This window comes from Diceros bicornis, chromosome 4 (assembly GCF_020826845.1).
Source record: "Diceros bicornis minor isolate mBicDic1 chromosome 4, mDicBic1.mat.cur, whole genome shotgun sequence".
NCBI lineage: Eukaryota > Metazoa > Chordata > Mammalia > Perissodactyla > Rhinocerotidae > Diceros > Diceros bicornis.
In genome coordinates, this window is record NC_080743.1 from 34,587,934 (window position 1) to 34,602,047 (window position 14,114).

The window sequence follows — 14,114 nt, forward strand, 5'->3', positions numbered from 1 at the left end:
CTCCCTGATGTGTCTGGGTGTCATCCAATCAGTGGAAGGCCTGAATAGAACAAAAAAGCTATCCTCCTGGGAGTAAGAGGGAATTTTTCTTCCTGAACACCTTCAAGCTGGGATATTGGATTTTTTCTGCTTTTGGACCAAATCATCAACTCTTCCTGGGTCTCCCATGCTGCCTTTCAGACTGGAACCACACCATTGGCTCTCCTGGTTTCCAATTTACCCACTGCAGATCTTGTGACTTGTCAGCCTCCATAATCATATGAGCCAATTCCTTATTTTATATATATATAATATATAAAATAAAATATATATAATATATATATAATATATAAAATAAAATAAAAAAATATAATTATATATATAATATATAAATTTTGTATATTATATATATATAATTATATATATAATATATAAAATAAGTTCTTATTTTGTGTATATTAAGAAATATATATGTATATTCCTTATACATATATGTTTACATAGGGAGAGATATATATCACATATATATGTATATGGTCCTGTTTGTTTGGAGAATCCTGACTAGTACATCTGGCTTTTGTTTGTGTGTGGTGCCTTGGCAGTTAGCGAGACCATCAGTATCTTGCAAGTTTATTTGTTGGTTTTTTTTTTTTTTGCAAGGAAGGTCAGCCCTGAGCTAACATCCATGCTAATCCTCTTCTTTTTGCTGAGGAAGACCGGCCCTGAGCTAAGATCTATTGCCAATCCTCCTCCTTTATTTTTCCCCCAAAGCCCCAGTAGATAGTTGTATGTCCTAGTTGCACATCCTTCTAGTTGCTGTACGTGGGATGCGGCCTCAGCATGGCTGGAGAAGCAGTGCGTCGGTGCGCGCCCGGGATCCGAACCCGGGCCGCCAGTAGCAGAGCACACCCACTTAACCGCTAAGCCACGGGGCCGGCCCTATTTGTTGGTTTTTGCTGCCAAGGTCTTAGGACATTTTCCTTGAGCTACCTCTGCTTCCATCTGGAGGAACATACTTTATAGGCCCTCTGGAGTACGTGTGTATACTCTTTTCTATCTATGTGCCCTAGCAGGTTGTCTAACTATTGAGTTTGTTTTAGCCATTTTTCTAAAGCTGTGTTGTCTGTACAGGCCAGTTGCCATCCTTTTTCTTACTTCTGAAATAGCATCACTTCAAAACATTCAATATGGCAAATAAATCTTTTTCCTCAATACGTCTTTCTTCATTAAAGGTAAATGTGATTTGTCATAGGACATGACCTGTACCCATTTCTCTCAATTTCTTTTAGAATGTTTTGGCCAATGGTAGTTTTTCCACCAAATGTTTTATTTTTATTCAGGACTTAGTGTTAGGGTACAGTTTAAGTATACATGAAACTCCAAAATGTTGAATTACTCAGAATAGTGTCACATGGTTAGTAGTCACCCCCAAATACACTTTAGTTTGAGGATGTGATCAAGTTTCCCATAGATGTTCTTGGTGAATAGCAAGGCTATCAGTAGTACGTATGTGAGCCCACCAAGTCACCCTTAAACTGACATTGATTTCAGTTTAAGTTTTCTTTACCTTGACCATTGCTTACACTTACCAAAACATGTCTATAGGCATGAGGGAACATGATAAAACATGATGTTTTATGTCAGTTGATTGAGGTATCTTTTTCAACAGATTATCACTTAGGTTAACAGTTACACGGTGGCCCATGGCTTTGTTGTAGAACAAAGTCTTTTGCGTGCATTCAGGAGGCAACAATCCACGCACGTTACCTTCTGAAGACAGTTCTCTGTAAAATGTTTATATATAAGCTGTAAAATGGAAAACAAAAGACAAAGTAACATTAGAATTATCTCAAGTGCTCATCCACAAGGCCTTAATAAAGGTCATTGAGATACATCACATAGCTGACTCCATATGAATGCTTTTTAAATCTACAAGGACCTATCCTGGACCTTCAGCTTCAAATAAAGGAGTATGTTTTGACAGGCAAATAGCTTCACTCTTATGGGATTCAGGGCCAGCTTCACGAGCTTGTGACCTGTGCACATGGCCCCAGGCTTAGAAGGAATTCACATTTGGTTTAATGCGTGGCTGACTTGAAATTCCTAATTATTTTTTATCAAGAAGCTCTGCATTTTAATTTGCACTGGGCTCTGCAAATTATGTAATCTTTCTTGTGTACATGTATAAATACAGCTAAAAGATAATATCATTACTCAGCCTCTCACAGGGTAGCCAGGTAATGTTAGCTTTTCATTCTAGCTTTATCCATTTGTCAATTTTCTTTCCATCAGTAATTACTTCCCCTTCTTTCCATTTGTCATTAATTTTAACCCAGACCCTCTGCCATGGGGTAGGACCATCAGGTTTAGCCAAAGGAATGACCCCTGACACTGACAGCAATATAAATCTCATCAATGCTTTATCCTTCATCCATTTCCACTCACAGGAAATAGGGTTGGAAAAGCACACATTTATAGGACTATTTCATTCACTAAGTAGGAAAGAGACACACACAATTAATCCTAGGTTAGACAGGTGAGCGGGACACGGTCCTCTATAGATTTCAAAAGATATATTTATATATAGTATCATAGTGCCATGTTTAGCATTGATCCTTCTTCTGGAACTTGTAAATGCAATACAGGTCTCAGTCCTATGTGATCAGGCAGAGAGAGAAAAATAATTAAAAGTGAAAAAGTTTATGTAAGCTCTTATATTACTCCCTGCCCCCTCTTGCTCATCTTCTCCAAAATATCTTAACAACCTATCCAATGGTGATCCTCTTTACTTTCACATGTATTAAGTTTTAACACACATTCATTTAATCTTGCAACCCAGCCATTCAGTTTCTTATCATGCCCCAATTTAGTAAGCAGATGTTTTGATTGTCCATTCACTTAGTACACTACTTTGTGGATGGTAAAGTAGATAATAAGTCTATTGCATATGATACTTCATAGCCCACTGTTGTATTGCACCTGCAGTAAAATGGCTGCTGTGACTACAAAAACAAGATTTCCATAAAACACACAGGGAACCTCATGAATACCCGACAAGCTCTAACATTTTGGTATAAACTGCGAGATAAACTGGTTGCAAAACACAGACGTTAAGTACCTGAATTTTCTGGAATAAAGTTGTTACACATAAACCAGTTAAACTTTATAAACATAACAGCTTTTGTTTAGAACAATCAATCTACCTCCTTTGTCAGAAAAATGTTTCTGGCCTTCAGAAACCCAGACAACCAAAATAATTCAAAGTTAGAGACCCATTGATCTCAGACACATCTGGCTATTTCAAATTTAAGCAATTTAATAAATACTATTACACTGTTAATAAGCTAAATGTTATTTATCTCAACATATTGTCTAATTTCAACATATGAGTATTTTGGTGTGATGAATTATGATCTAATAACCTTGCTTTTAACTACTTTTTCTTTTTCTCTATCACAACACACTATTAAGTGATTGAATATCACTTCTCGAAAAGGAAGCTGAATTGCAAAACACACAAAAACCCCACAAATTCTAAAATGTTAAAATTACTCCAGATTCCAAAATAATACTTTTACTTAATGGTAGTTTAAAATATCAATGAAAATGAACATCGCTTTACTACCAAAGAAAATTGTTAGCTTACATTCACTTATGCAACATATTTTTCTGTGATCAAATTTTGGGTTGGGTATTGGGACCAGAATTAATAAGTCATAGTCCCTTAACCCCAGGAGATTACAGGTTTCTGGGTAAGTCAAATGTGTAAAATCAACAAGCAGTTAGAATGCACAGTTCTCCTCATCACCTCAAAAACAAAATAGGAATAAGAAAAACAATTGATTTTTGCCCTCAGAAATCAACACAATCTATTAAAGCAGAGATTTGCAAATTCTGCTTAAAAAAATAGACTGGTCTTCAGGCTAGTAAAATTTAGACTATAATCTTCTTTAAGTACAATAAAATCAGAACCAAAGTGCCAATTAGACAGGGAGTAGGTCAGCCATTTAAATAGAAAGACACACAGAGAGTCATATACAGAGAAAAAGAGGCCAAGGTTGGTAGTTTTTGTCCAAATACAATCCAGGATAGAGTTTCATCAGGGTTACAGGCTTATCTGCTCTGCCTGAGGGTCCAACCCAATTACTGAGATTATGTCCAGTTAAGGGAGTCTAATGTCATAAAATACTGAAATTATACAATGCATATAAATCCCCTTGTTCTGCTTCCATGCTCATCAAGCATCTCTCTGATAATCTGGTTTTCAGTGCAGCTTATCTACAGGGAGCAAATGTACTTATCAGACAAATGTAAATGTCAAGTCGGCTTCACAGATGTTTCTCATTTTAATTGACAAAATGGCCTCTGTGAGGTCTCTTAGTGTGAGTTAGCATCTTTATGTCCAATCATTCTTATTAACTGAGACAGGGCTGTGGCTAGTTTCTGAGCACACAGGGCTAAGCCTCTGATCCTGGACTATGGTGAGGTCACCAGGCAAATAAATAAATATTGCCTTGTGGCAATCTGTCTAGGTAACCAATTGGCTTTCATATAAGAACATGTCTTCTTTCTCATTGCATGTGTTCCTAAATCTTCTAAAGTAATGAGGGCCACGCCAGAGATGTACAGGTAGCATACCTAATTCTGCCTGGAGTACGTCACAGGGGATGAGAGAGTAGGAGCTAACGCTTCAGCTGAGGCTTGACTTGGCCAGGTGGCTAATGAAGGGAAGGGTACTCCAGGAAGAAGTCATTTCCATTACAAAGAGCTGAACATGTGGGAAAATATGGGAAGAGCGGAGTTTGGAATGTCTAAAATATAGAGTATGCTTTGGAGAGGGATGAGAGACAACATTGGAAAATGTGGAGCATGACAAAATTATGAGGAATTGTGTATATTTTTCCAATCAGTTATACAATTTAGTCAGTGCCTACCATGTGCTAGGCCCTATTACAGACCATTGGGATACCTCATTGAATGGGAGGTTGGGCTTTAGACTGAAGTTAATGGAGACCAAAAAAACATTTAATCAGTGAACTGATATGTTTTTTAGAAAGATATTCAATGTAAATGGTAACAACAAGCAGAAGAGAGTTTACATAGCAGGCCTGAAGCTGTTATTCTTAGAAAGGCTTGCTTGCCATGTTGGCATTTGGCTGGTGTCTGGGAACTTGGATTTCAGAAAGGTTCCCAACGTTCCCCAGCTGATTAGAATAGCTCGTTGTGCCTTAAGTGTTTCTATAATGTGGTTTATGCTGAACATAAACCCTTCTTCCGTTCTGGAAATCTGGAATTTTGGTATGCGTTAGGCAGATGGTGCCTATGTGACCAGTCACCAATGAAAATCTTAGGCACTGAGTTTCTAATGAGCTTGCCTGGTAGACAACGTTTCATATATGTTGTCACAATTCAATGCTGAAGAAATTAAATGCGTCCTGTGAGTCTCCACAGGGAGAGCACTGTTGGGAGCTTGTACCTGGTTTCCTCTGGACTTCACTTCACATACCTTTTCCCTTTGCTGATTTTGGTTTGTATCACTTAGCTCTAATAAATCTTAGCTGTGAGTACAACTATATGCTGAGTCCCACAAATCCTCCTAGTAATCATCCAAGCTAGATGTGGTTTTGGGGACCTCCAACACAGAGAGATAGGAGATCAAGACTGGATGTGCGTGGAAACGGAAGGAGGAGTTGACAACCAGATGGAAATTCAAAAGTAATATTTAGAATTTTTAATGGGCTACTGGATGACTAGCATTACTATTAAGCAATATATTTCAAAATTCTAAGAAGCAGCAAATTTGGAGAGAAATAGTTTACGTTTTAAACCTAGCATATTTACATTAGCTGTTGGATATCCAAAGAGAGTAATTTAATAGGTAATAAGAAACATAGGCATAGAAACCAGGACAGAGACAGTGACTGAAGATATATATGGAGGAGTAATAGGCATGTAGGAGCGTATCTATTACATTCCCAAGGAATATTTATAAAGTGAGGAGAAAGAACCAAAATTTAGCCCTAGAGAATATCAACATTTAAGAGGTAGATGGAAGAAGATCCTACAAAAAATACATAACTGTGACAAACTTCAAGTAGCAGTATCAAATGCCACAGAAAAGTCAAAGATGGAGCTATCTGAACATTGCCCATGGAATTTGCTATAGTAAAGTTTAGAGACCTTGGATGGAGCAGCCTTCCTAGAACATATGTGGAGGAGCATAGCAGAGGGAGAAATGAGATTAATGAGTGAGTAGGAAATAAGAAAATGGAGACCCCAAAGATAATTAAGATAATGCCCTGAAGCATGGAGATAGAGGGCTTTTTCTTTGCCACTGCTTACATAAATATATATATGAGAGAGTCTTGGACATATTTTAAGTTCAAGGAAATAAAGCTGAAATTAATGGAAGTCTGAAGATACAGGAGACCCAAGTAGGCTGTCCATACATGGTTGTATTCATATAGATTATCCTAGTTCTTAACTGATTAACAGAGGACAGTTGAATGGAATATCCTGGAGGTCCCGTGTGTGGCACATGTTGATGAACTAGACATCTCAACAAGGTATGTGCTTATTTATAAGTACAGTAAAAACGAAGGTAGGTGCACATGAGATGTGTCCTGCTAGTCAGCCCATTCCAAGCTCAAGCATGAGCAAGTGTAGAGGAGGAAGACGATCCCTCTGCCCTCTAGGTCCTTCTGGCTCGTCTAAGAATTAAATTGACATGAGACAGAATAACAAGAGAAAATCAAACAAAGCTTTATAACATGTATACATGAGAGAAACCCAGGAAAGCTGAGTAACTCGCCAGAATGGCTGAATCTCGCCACCTTAAATACCCATCTTCAGGTAAAGACAAAGGAGGATGTTGGGCGTAGTGGTTTGGGTCTTCAAATTGAACCCTTCAATTTGGAGGCAATTCACACAAAAATGGAAAAGCAAATGTTTGGTAGACAGAACTTTGATAAGAATGGGTTTAGCAAAGATCCTCTCAGTCTACCAATACCCAGAGTTATCTATGGTGACGGCCTGTCCTGGGCAATCAGGACGTAAACTTCTTTTAAGCAGTTAGAGGGAAGGTCAAAGTTTCTTTCAGAGTCTTTTGTTCTTAAAAATAATCAAGGCAAAGAGACACATTTTAGGGTGGCCAATTCTAATCCCCCAAAGAAGTCTATCCATGAAATACATTTATTTCCTCATTAGATTTTACCCTCCCCAAATCTCTTTAGTCCTAAAATTCCCATTGTACCATCCATATCCTGTCCTCAATAGCTTTCCTATTAATAGATTAGCAGAATATAAACACAGCCTCCAACAAGTGAATTCAGAAATTCCCACAAATCTAGAATCCCCAAAATGAGTCTTTCTCTTTCAGTTCTTCTACCTGATTTTCCACCTTGAGATTTTTAGGTGTTGAGCTGTGTGATCTAATAACTATTTTCTTAGTTGCATTGTAGGAAATAAAGTGTTTTTAATTAGAGTTTCTGAAAGCTTAATGAGGTTAATTTCGTTAATCTAAATTATAAATCCATGAGTGCTATGACCACATATGCAAGATTTTCCAGAACAGATTATATTTTACATCTTTTTATCCTTTTCCCAAAAATTAAAGTTAAATAAATGCATAATTAAATGTGGTTTTATTGGGGGCCGGCCCGGTGGCGCAAGCGGTTAAGTGCGCGCGCTCCGCTGCGGCGGCCCGGGGTTCGCTGGTTCGGATCCCGGGCGCGCACGGACGCACTGCTTGGTAAGCCATGCTGTGGCGGCGTCCCATATAAAGTGGAGGAAGATAGGCACAGATGTTAGCCCAGGGCCGTCTTCCTCAGCAAAAAAAGAGGAGGATTGGCGGATGTTAGCTCAGGGCTGATCTCCTCACAAAAAAAAAAAAAAAAAAAAAAAAATGTGGTTTTATTATTTCTCTTTTATAAGATTATTCATATAAATAAATGCACAAATAAAAATGTACAATGTCAGACAATGGGCAGAATATGAAGTCATAGTATCTATAAAATACTGCTCACTCTTCATTTCTGTCAGAATGTAGAACGAGGAAAAGGTAAAGGCCAAAAGGTCAAATTCAAATTAAAATAACCTCAAGCTAAATGGCAAAAAGGTAAAAAAAATTTTAAAAAACACCTACCCAGCTGCCATTGCTGGCATGAGCTCTTAGAGAAAGTACCCCAGGCCCTGTGGCAAACTGTTAGCCATTTATAGGAAAGAAAAATAAAATGTTAGCCATCTCAGTATCATATGTTCTACTTTTGTCTATGGTAATAACGAATTAACAATAGCTAATATTCATAATTTACTGTATACTAGGCACCATGCTAACCACTTTACAGGGCTTGTCTCATATAATCCCTAAATCAACCTTAAGTATGGATACAATCAATATCCCAGGTCTACGGGTGAGACAATGACACCTGGAAAAGTTGAGTAACGAATCCAAGATCCCACAATCAGGGCAAGGAAGTCAGGGTTTGAACCCCACAGTTTAATTCTTTATCACAGTGCCAAACCTCGTGACTGCAAGGTGGGAAGTGTTGGGGTTTGTCCTGGCCTGGCAGGGCTGGGTGGTACTTACAGGAAGCTGGCATGGAAGTAAAATTACTTCCCTTCCATGAGGCATGCCTGTAAAGAGAGGTGGTGTGTTCTGGTTCAGTGGTGAGATTTTATCATCACATGTCTATTGTGCTTTATAGTGTACAAAACACTCCCACACACCATCTCATTGTCAAACCTCACAGCAATCCTATAAGATAGATAGGGCAGGCCTTGCTAACTCCGTTCCACAGAAGAGGAACAGACTCCTAGGACTTGGGCTATTTTCTTGACGTCATCTTGATAAGAACTGGCAGGACTCAGAGTCTTTTGTCTGCCAGACCACGCCATTTCCACTATAACACACTATTTAAATAGACACCTACGGATAATTAGGATAGGATAAGTCAGACATCCACAGTGTGCATATGCATTCAGCTCTGAAAGAAAATTTATTAATTAGCCCAAAAGGAAATGTGAGGGCTTGATGACAATTTTTCAGCTGACCTGGAGAGACGTAATATGCACTGATTCTCTGCCCATAACTATTTGAGTTTTTCCTGCAACTCCTTGGAAGGAATCCTGAGCTTCCCACTCTAGGAAAGTGCTGACTTCAGCCCTGCGAACGCTAAGAAATGCCTAAGGGATGCTGCTCTAGTAAAGAAGCCAAAAGATAAAGAGTCTGCCAGCATGCTGAGGCCCAGGAGCTGGGAGGAGTTGGGGGATATGATGATGCAGCCTCTGGCAAATCCTGTCCAGGAGTGATGGATAATTAAGAATGGTACTTATAGACAAAAAAGCTAATCTAAATGAAGTAGTATATTCCTGATCTATGATGCTCTAGTTGAGTCCAAATGTAAAATATGGCTGTGCAATTGATATCTAGCTTTTCCCCTCAGCACTTGATTTCCACCAAATGTATGTAAAAATGGATTTTGCCCTTTGCACTTCTCAAGTTACATTTTAGGAACTAAAGAAAGAGAAGGGGGTGGGGAGAGGAAGCCTTTGAAGAAAATCAACCAAAAGAATTTTTTCATGTAGCTATAAATAAAAAGCTCCATTTTTTAAAAAAATAACTAAAATAAAGGTATGGATAAAAAAATTCATTTGGATTTTTTCTCTTTTAACTAGTGGCAGGCAAGAACTCGTTTACCAGCGGATTGTCTGAAATGATAATCAAGACTTCTTGAAAACGAGAAATGCGGAGGTGTGAGAAAGCCACAATTCTACATTTAAATGACACATAAAATTTAAATGACACAGTCCACTAAAGGAGTGGCAGAAAGCTGTTTCTGGTGTGAATGACACCAGCAGCCTCAACCGTGTGCATTCCTGGAGCACCCACCCAGTATCCATCACTATGCTGGGCACTCCTTAGGAGGAAAGGCTTTCCTACCCTTTACAAGAAGAGGTTTGGCTACTCCTCTCCCATTGAGCTTACACCTGTGGATTCAAGTTAATGTAGAATGGACTACGTGCAACTGAGGGAGGAAACGGTCTATAAAGGGCGACAAGACTGAATCTAGGGGCAGAAACAGAGCCACAGATTTTATTCGTCAGTAAAGCAGAGTTTGTAATGTGGGCAATTGCCTAAACACCTGAAAATACAAAAGTCACCACTAAGAGTGCAGGCAGGCATTCTAGAAACCTTATATTGGTAGGAGATGCTTTCAGGTATGAATAATAGAAACTATCCCTCACCGTTCAAAAATGTAGCAGTGGCTTAAACAAATTTGTGTATATTTTGCATGCGTAACAGTAGGTTCTGAGCAGGAAACCTAGGGCTGATCTGGCAACTTTACAATGCCACTGGGGAGCCAGGCTCATTCTAGCCTTCCATTTCACCATCCCCATGTTTGCTTCGGTTTGTATGATAACCTCACTGTCATAAGATGGCTGCTTCACCTCCAGCATTGAGCCGTGCTCTGGAGAAGGGAAAGGATGAACACTGAAGGATAAAAGGCATGTCCAAGCTGAGCCTGTCCCTCTTTAAAAGACCCTTCTTAGAAGCATCACCCAGTAAATTCTAATTTTATCTCATTGGCCACCCCTGGCTGCCAGGGACGCTAGGAAGTGTAGTACTTTTGTTTAGACGAAACATGACAACCTAAACAAAATTGGGAACAAAAAAGGAAAGCAGGAGGCTGGACACTGGGAAGGCCTCTTTCAGCTTTGCCAGAGACGGGAAGTGACTGCTGCTCAATGTCATCCTCAGAGGTTAGGAAGAGACATCAGACATCTAGACATTTTCATTAATCTTCATTAACCTATCCTGATTGAATTATCCATAACTTTATCAATATCCTTTGTATCTTCAGACTGTAACACAGGTTGCTTCCTGCTCCATAAAATAACAAATTCTATTCAACTACCCTTTGTTAAGGCTTTATATTTACCAAGCACTAGTTTTACATTAGAAATCTATGGCTAACATTTATTTAGTAGTTACTGTGCTTCAAGAGATACATGTATTATCTTATATAATCCTTAAAATATTCCCATTAATTAAATGTTATTTTATTTTTGTCTGTTTTGTTGACTGTTGTATCCCAAAGCACCTATCATAGTGCCTAGTAAGGTCCCAATAAATATTTGTGGAATAAATGAATCTCCATTTTGCAGACTGGAAATATGAAGCATTAATAAGCAGAAATTGTGTAACATCTAAATTTAGTAAATGGCAGGGCTGGAACAGAAACTTTTGCTGTCCGACTCTAGAACCTACGTCCTTACCACTATGACAGTGATCTCAAGTTGGAATAAACAATTTTCAGTGTCCTCAGCTCCTAACACAGTGCTTGAAATCTCTTAGATGTCAATAAATACTTTTTGTGAATTAATGATAGGGAGAGGAGGGGAAAGTGACCAGTAGACCTACAAATCCCAAATTAACGTCAGCACTGGGACAATGTGAGAAGCCTGACAAAGCCAGACAAATTGTTTCAAATACTTAAGCAACCTAACCTTAGAAATCTCCAAGGAGATCATTCTTCAGTCTCTATGTAAAGCTTTCCCTTGCTACATTTTGAAACCTCACTTCCAAAAAAACAAAAACACTATTTTAAAAACAGTTAAAAGAATAGGAAATATTACTCAGCTAAAAGTTTTAAAACAAAGTTATCATTTCAGTAACCTTGACATTTACTGTTTCTTCTGCCTGCAACTTTCTTCCACCAGATATATGAATAACTTGTTCTCTTACATATTTAGATCTCGGCTCACATCTCCTATCCTCAGAGGTACTATCCCTGACCCTTCTATCTAAAATAGTCCTCCTCCACTCTCTATCCATTTATCTTGATTTATTTTTCTTCATAACGCATAATGGTACTAGACAATGTATTTTATATTCATTTCTGTATTGTCATCTTCCGAACAGATAGTAAGACTCTTAGGAGCAGAGTCTTTGTCTCATTTGGTTACCACATACTCACAGAACTTAGAATAGATAGTACTGAATATATTGCAGAATCTCACTAATTATTAATGCAGAGAATAAATGAATCAATGAAATTAATTCAAGAAGGGCAGAAAAGAAAGCTGGCAGAGACAAGTACAATGTACGTACTCTTAGGAAAATGATTAAAGCTACATGCACAGATGGCTAAGACAGATCAACTCCTATACTAATGTCAGTTATCAACTAAAATTAATATACTTTTGGTTCTAATCCTAAAAGAAATTTCTTATATGTGCATTTTCCTCCTGTAGAGGAAGAGATTTATGTAGTTCTGAATTTTATCTTGTGAATACCATGGGAACAGCATGCTTTATGTAATCATTTATCCATTTTAAGAAAATTTCAAATGCTGCCCAAAACAAACAGCCTCCAGAGACCCTAACTGGTATTATTGGTGTTTTTAGACAGTTCTGGAAATCATAAAGTTGAATATCAATAAACACAATGAGGAGAGGAAGTAACGATATGACCATTCTGCCTTCAAGAAACGAAATTTTGATAAACACCAGTCATTTATTCCCTAACTATACAGAAGAAAGTATGTGTTCAATTGAATTGAAAGAGTCTAATTTCAACAAATTGAAAATTTATAAACACAAGCAAGAACCTACTGACTATAAAAGGAACTAATTATTACCACAATGGTTGTTGAATCATCAATCCCAGGAGTATTTTAAATAGGATTTTTGATCCCCTTTGTTATGAAAATCTAGATGTAGGTACATCTTACCCAGGGGTTGAACCATATGACCTCTTTAAGCACTGTGATGGACTGAAGTGTGTTCTCCCAAAATTCATATGTTGAAGCCCTAACCCCCAATGTGATGCGGATTTATTCACATGACAGTGACATCATGGTATAGTTTCAAGAGAAAGAGCAGAAGCACGTACGTCACTTCTGCTACATTCTAATGGCCAAAGCAAGTCACAAAGCCAATCCAGATTCATGGAGTACGGAAACAGACTTACCTCTTGATGGAAGAATCTGCAAGGTCACATTGCAAAGGGCACAGATAGAGGGAGACTCTTAATTGCGGCCTTCAATGCAACCGATTGACATTAGAAAACCTGAGAAAGCAATTTACAAAGTGAATGTCTGAGTGGAAATGAAAGTGGGAGGGGGGCACCATGTGGGGATAAATCAGGGCTGACATTACTCAAGCATAATTATCATAATTTAAGTAATAATTATACACATAGAGGAGAGTGGAGAGATTATTCTAATTTTCTTAATGAAAGAAAATTCACTTCTTTAAAGAAAATTTAAAGAAATTTAAATGAGAAGGATCTTAATTACACAACCTGAACATGGAGATTTTCACTCTCTGAAGTAAATCAATTCATGTTGTGCCAAAATCTGTGAGTTTCATTTTTCCCTTCCTGCTGTACGAATTTTTCTTTATAATAATTTTCTTTGTAAAGTACAATAACTACCCAGCCAGTCTGCCAATTCTCTCTGAGTGGGAGGCTGTCAAATGGTACATGAGAGTCAGGCAAAAACGCAACCATCTCTCTGCATCATGACACTCATGAATCAGACCAAAAGCTTTTAGTAATATGGAGACAATACCCGAGTTCTAGGCCTAAGTGTACAGAAACAGAACTGTTGTGAGTACAGCACGTTCCCAGACAGAGGAGGCAAAAGTCAACAAAAAGTAAGCAGCCTTCAGTTTCTTTTAAACTTTCAACACGATTGGGTTTTGGTTTTTTTTTTCTGGTGTCACAATAGTTAAATAAAATGAAAAGTCACATTTATGCTCTTTGTAAGGAGGTTTTTTTTTTAATCTAGAAAAAAGAAGCAATTTGTCCTTTAACAAAGCAAAATTTCTATGAGAGACACAATTCTGTTTAGTGTGTACATCATGTGTTCATGCACATTCAGTATACCAAAAGATCCACTATTTTCTATAATTTAACATAAATTCTATTTTGTGTCCTAGCTTTTCCAGACAGGTGGAAACTTAACCCTCAGCCAACTCAGTGGCCCCTCCGTTTTCCTTCTGAGTTGCAGAGAAGCCCCAGGGAGCTTACACAGTGCCAAGCTATGGGGGACAGAGAGGAGGCACCCGGCCCTGTTGTTGGCTATGGACACTGGAATCCACAGAGATGCCCATCCTCCCACCTGGGCCTC

General features: G+C 38.2%; 1 long non-coding RNA gene across 1 annotated transcript in view; it reads right to left on the reverse strand.

Moving 5' to 3' along the window:
* LOC131404193 (uncharacterized) overlaps positions 1-13,029 on the reverse strand; it is an 84,024-nt gene extending 70,995 nt beyond the window's left edge. The window contains exons 1-2 of the long non-coding RNA XR_009219741.1: positions 12,953-13,029; positions 1,569-1,785 (exon numbers count right to left, since the gene is read on the reverse strand). This is a non-coding gene — a long non-coding RNA (uncharacterized LOC131404193). The remainder of the gene's footprint in view (positions 1-1,568; positions 1,786-12,952) is intronic.
* Between the last annotated feature and the right edge of the window lie 1,085 nt (positions 13,030-14,114).